Consider the following 5,738-nt stretch of genomic DNA (forward strand, 5'->3'; position numbering starts at 1 on the left):
ATTCCCTTCCAGTTTGAGACTCAGTTGGGGAGCCTCAGGGACCGGGAGAGACTTCCAGCCGAGGGCTGTTGACGCCTCCAGTGTGATTCGCCCTCGCTGCTCACTCGGGGACTGAAAGAGAGAGACTTCTGGTGTGAGTCTCAGAAAGTATCTGCTCATGGACTGAGTGAGTCTGGGAGCCGATAATTATCCACATCCATTCGGTGTAAGTGTCACACCAGCTCAGGGACTGAAAGACCTCTAAAAATGAATCATCACTATTTACAGGATGGATTGGCATGTGGAATGCTTGTGTGGCCCTTCTCAAGTTCTAAGAAGTACAGCTGTGGCTAACATTACACTAGGCCAGAATACTAATTACTGTTTTAATAATCAGTGACCAAGCCGAGCAATAGAAAGGGCCATAGACATTTTCTTTTGGGTTTTAAGAACCATTACCAGGCCTAACAGTAAGGAGGCAAGAAAAGTATGGAATCTTATGTACATCATGGAACACACCTAGAATGGGCTAAAAATACAACAGTCAAGAAAACGAGAATCCCTATTATGTAGCAATGGTCACAGATAGGATTAAAATGTGTAGTGTGGTGTGATCATGAAAGTGGCTTACATTTTCAGCGATTGTTCTAAAGGTCAGTTTTGACATAATTGGTGAAATAGCATTCTTGGTGGAGATCATGTTCATTCTTGCGTTCCATTCCTTCTTCCTCCTTTTTCACCATCAACACTGCAGGCTGACAAGTGAGTCTTCTGTCTTCTAGGATGGTGTAGAGTACATGCCTTTGAGATAAAAAAAAAAATCAACATTACTTCAGCTGCCACTGAGGTTTTACACCTAAGAAGGCACAATACACTGTGGTTACTATTACCTCAGAGGCAGGTGTTACCCCTACTTACCTAGGAAGAATGGACCATCAATTTTTTTTTGGGGGGGGAACATTGACCTCCCTCCATATCATAAAACTTTGAAGAATACAACTTACCTCACAGCGTAGGAGGCGCCATCACAGCCAAAGGCTAATAGGGCTTGAACTGGATACATTTTCTTGCTGTCTTGGTTCTTCTTTTTTCTTTCTTCGCCTTTGTTTCTTCCTCCGTGTCTCTTCTGAGGAACATTTGGCAACAGGCGTGCAAATGTTCCTCCCCTCGATCTCAGGGACTCTAAAGCTACAAAATCTTTTATAGATCAACGGCCACACTTAGCATTAAAAAGGGCCGTGGAGGCTTTCTTTCTGGTTCTAAGAACCATCGCCATGGCCAGAATTATGCCAGGCAAGAAAGGTATAAAATCTATAATGGATCAACAGCCACACCTAGCATTAAAAAGGGCCATTGAGGTTTTCTTTTGGTTCTAATAACCATCGCCATGGCTAGAATTATGCCAGGCAAGAAAGGTATAAAATCTATTATCCATCAATGGCCACACTTAGAATTAAAAAGGTCCATTGAAACTTTTTTTCTGATTCTAAGATCGATCGCCATGGCTAAAATTACGCCAGGCAGAAAACTATAAAATCTATGATTAATCACTTGCCACGTTGGTCATTTAAATGGGCCACTGAGAGGTTTTCTTTCTGGTTCTAAGAACCATAGCCATGGCTAAATTTACACCAGGCAGAAAACTATAAAATCTATTATCAATCAATGGCCACACCTAGAATTAAAAGGTCCATTTAAACTTTCTTTCTGGTTCTAAGAACCGTTGCCAGGGCTTAATTTATGCCAGGCAAGAAAGATATAAAATCAACTATCTACACGATCGTATTCATTCTTGATTTCCATTCCTTCTTCTTGTACTTTTACCATCAAAGCTGAGTCTTCTGTCTTCTAAGATGCTGTAGTACATGCCTTTGAAATAAAAAAAAAATCAACGTTACTTCAGCTGCCACTGAGGTTTTACACCTAAGAAGGCACAATACACTGTGGTTACTATTACCTCAGATGCAGGTGTTACCCCTTCTTACCTAGGAAGAATGGACCATCAATTTTTTTTTGGGGGGACCATTGACCTCCCTCCATATCATAAAACTTTGAAGAATACAACTTACCTCACAGCGTAGGATGCGCCATCACAGCCAAAGGCTAATAGGGCTTGAACTGGAGACATTTTCTTGCTGTCTTGGTTCTTCTTTTTTCTTTCTTCGGCTTTGTTTCTTCCTCCGTGTCTCTTCTGAGGACCATTTGGCAACAGGCGTGCAAATGTTCCTCCCCTCGATCTCAGGGACTCTAAAGCTACAAAATCTTTTATAGATCAACGGCCACGCTTAGCATTAAAAAGGGCCGTTGAGGCTTTCTTTCTGGTTCTAAGAACAATCGTCATGGCCAGAATTATGCCAGGCAAGAAAGGTATAAAATCTATAATTGATCAACAGCCACACCTAGCATTAAAAAGGGCCATTGAGGTTTTCTTTTGGTTCTAAGAACCATCGCCATGGCCAGAATTATGCCAGGCAGAAAACTATAAAATCTATAATCAGTCAACAGTCACACTGGTCATTTAAAAAGGCCATTGTAATTTCCTTTCTGGTTCTAAGAACCATCACCATGGCTAAAATTACGCCAGGCAGAAAACTATAAAATCTGTTATCGATCAACAGCCATGCCTAGCATTTAAAAGGGCTGTTGGGGAGGTTTCCTTTCTGGTTCTAATAACCATTGCCAGGGCTTAATTTATGCCAGGCAAGAACGATATAAAATCTATTATCTAAAACATTCTATTCTTCTTAATTTCCATTCCTTCTTCTTGTACTTTTACCATCGACGCTGAGTCTTCTGTCCTCTAAGATGCTGTAGTACATGCCTTTGAGACAAAAAAAAAATCAGCATTACTTCAGCTGCCACTGGCGTTTTACTCCTATGACTGCACAATACACTGTGGTTACTATTACCTCAGAAGCAATTGTTACCCCCTACTTACCTAGGAAGAATGGACCATCAATTTCCTAGGAAGAATGGACCATCCACTTCACTCCATATCCTACGACTCTGAAGAATACAACTTACCTCACAGCGTAGGAGGCGCCATCACAGCCAAAGGCTAATAGGGCTTGAGCTGCAGACATTTTCTTGCTGTCTTGGTTCTTCTTTTTTCTTTCTTCGCCTTTGTTTCTTCCTCTGTGTCTCTTCTGAGGAACATTTGGCAACAGGCGTGCAAATGTTCCTCCCCTCAATCTCAGGGACTCTAAAGCTATAAAATCTTTTATAGATCAACGGCCACACCTAGTATTAAAAAGGGCCGTTGAGGCTTTCTTTCTGGTTCTAAGAATCATCGCCATGGCCAGAATTATGCCAGGCAGAAAACTATAAAATCTATAATCAATCAACAGCCACACTGGTCATTTAAAAAGGCCGTTGTAATTTCCTTTCTGGTTCTAAGAACCATCACCGTGGCTAGAATTACGCCAGGCAGAAAACTGTAAAATCTATAATCAATCAACAGCTGTGTCTAGCATTTAAAAGGGCTGTTGGGGAAGTTTCCTTTCTGGTTCTAAAAACCATTGCCGTGGCTAAATTTACAGCTGGCAAGAAAAGTATTAAATCTATTATCTACAGTTCAGTTTTGATTTATGTGGTGAAGTAGCATTCTTGATATTCATTCTTGCGTTCCATTCCTTCTTCCTCCATTTTCATCTTTTGTCTTCTAAAAGGGTGTAGCAGAAGTCTTTGAGTTAAAAAAAATAGTATTACTTCAGCTGCCCCTGGAGTTTTACTCCGAAGAATGCACAAAGTACAGTGGTTACTATTACCTCAAGTGCAAGTGTTACCTTTCCTTATCAAGGCATAATGCAGAGGTTCCCAACCATTTGGGCACCAGGGAATGGTGCCATGGCTAAAGGGTTTCCGCGGACCAGAGGGGGTATGGTTTTGAATACCTGCATCCTGAGGATGGAGTTTGCTTGTTTGTGTGGCCTGCTTGGTGGCAGGGTGCGGTCCAGTGCTGGTCCACAGACTGAGGGTTGAGGACCCCTGGCATAATAGATCAACAAGTAGTGGAAGACCACCCACCTCCCTCCATATCCTAAGTCTTTGAAGAATACAAGACTCCACTAAACTTACCACACAGTGTAGGAGGCTCCATCACAGCCAAAGGCTAATAGGGCTTGAGCTGGAGACATTTTCTTGCTGTCTTGGTCTTCTTTTTTCTTTCTTCGCTTTTGTTTCTTCCTCTGCTGTGCACAGCAAGGGTTGTCTCTTTTGAGGAACATTTGTCAGCAAGAGTGCACTTGCTCATTAGAAAAGGACTGTTGAGGTTTTATTTCAGGTTCTGAAAACCATTACCATGGCTAAAATTATGCCAGGCAAGAAAACCATAAAGTTTATAATCTATCAACAGCCATGCCTAGCTTTAAAAGGGGCCATTGAGAGTTCCCCCCCCCAGTTCTAAGAACCATCGCCATGGCTAAATTTATGCCTGGCAACAAACATTTAAAACTTTATTATCTACAGCTCAGTTGTGATTGAGTTGGTGAAGTAGCATTCTTGATGGAGACCATATTCATTCTTTTATTCCAGTCCTTCTTTCTCCATTTTCACCATCAACACTGCAGGCTGACAACTGTGTCTTCTGTTTTCTAAGATGGTATAGTAGACGCCTTTGAGATTAAAAAAAAATATCAATGTTACATCAGCTGCCCCTGGAGTTTTACTCCTAAGAATGCACAATACACAATGGTTACTATTAGCTCAGATGCAGGTGTTACCAGTCCTTATCTAGGCATAATGCAGAGGTTCCCAACCTTTTGGGCACCAAGGACCGGTGCCGTGGAGAAAGGTTTTCTGTGGACCAGAGGGGGTGTGGTTTTGAATACTGCCTGACTCTTGAGGATGGAGCTTTGCTTATTTGTGTGGCCCACTTGCTGGCATGCTGCGGACCAGTGATGGTCCACCGACCAGGGGTTGGGGACCCCTGGCATAACGGATCATCCGCCTCCCTCCATACCCTGAGACTTTGAAGAATATAAGACTCAACTAAACTTACCTCACAGTGTAGGAGGTGCCATCACAGCCAAAGGCTTGAGCTGGAGACATTTTCTTGCTATCTTGGTTCTACTTTCTTTCTTCTTCTTTCTCTTTGGTTTCTTCCTCTGCCATGCCCAGCATGCGTCGTCTCTTTCGAGGAACATTTGGCAGAAGAGCGCAACTTGTTCCTCCGCTCAATCTGCAAAGCTAGGAAACTATAAAATCTTTTATAGATCAACGGCCACACCTAGCATTAGAAAGGGGCCATTGAGGTTTCCTTTCTGGTTCTAAGAACCATCGTCATGGCTAAAATAATGCCAGCCAGAAAACTATAAAATCTATTATAGATCAACAGCCACACCTATCATTAAGAAGGGCCATTGAGGTTTTCTTTCTGGTTCTAAGAACCATCACCATTGGCTAGAATTATGCCAGGCACAAATCTATAAAATCTATTATTAATCACCGGCCACACTGATCATTTAAATGGGCCGCTGAGGTTTCCTTTCTGGTTCTAAGAACCATCACCAGGGCTAAAATTATGCTAGGGAAGAAAGGTGTGAAATCAAATATCACTCATAATACCAGGTAGCAGCCAGAATATATAATGAAAACTCTTTAATTTCACAATAAATTCAAAGACCTAACCATAGTTACAGTTGGGAAACTGACTATCCTAGACCAGGGATAGGCAACCTTGGCTCTTTTATGACTCGTGGACTTCAACTCCCAGAATTCCTGAGCCAGCCATTCTGGCTCAGGAATTCTGGGAGTTGAAG

General features: G+C 42.1%; 1 long non-coding RNA gene across 1 annotated transcript; it reads right to left on the reverse strand.

Annotated features, from left to right (window-relative positions):
• Positions 1–657: 657 nt before the first annotated feature.
• Positions 658–3,036, reverse strand: LOC120298183. The gene is made up of 2 exons (XR_005553987.1): positions 3,004–3,036; positions 658–780 (listed from the first exon to the last, which is right to left on the reverse strand). It is a non-coding gene; the product is annotated as an uncharacterized LOC120298183 (long non-coding RNA).
• Between the last annotated feature and the right edge of the window lie 2,702 nt (positions 3,037–5,738).

Source organism: Crotalus tigris, unplaced genomic scaffold (assembly GCF_016545835.1).
Source record: "Crotalus tigris isolate CLP2741 ecotype Arizona unplaced genomic scaffold, ASM1654583v1 scf7180000023770.17145, whole genome shotgun sequence".
Taxonomy (NCBI): Eukaryota; Metazoa; Chordata; class Lepidosauria; order Squamata; family Viperidae; genus Crotalus; species Crotalus tigris.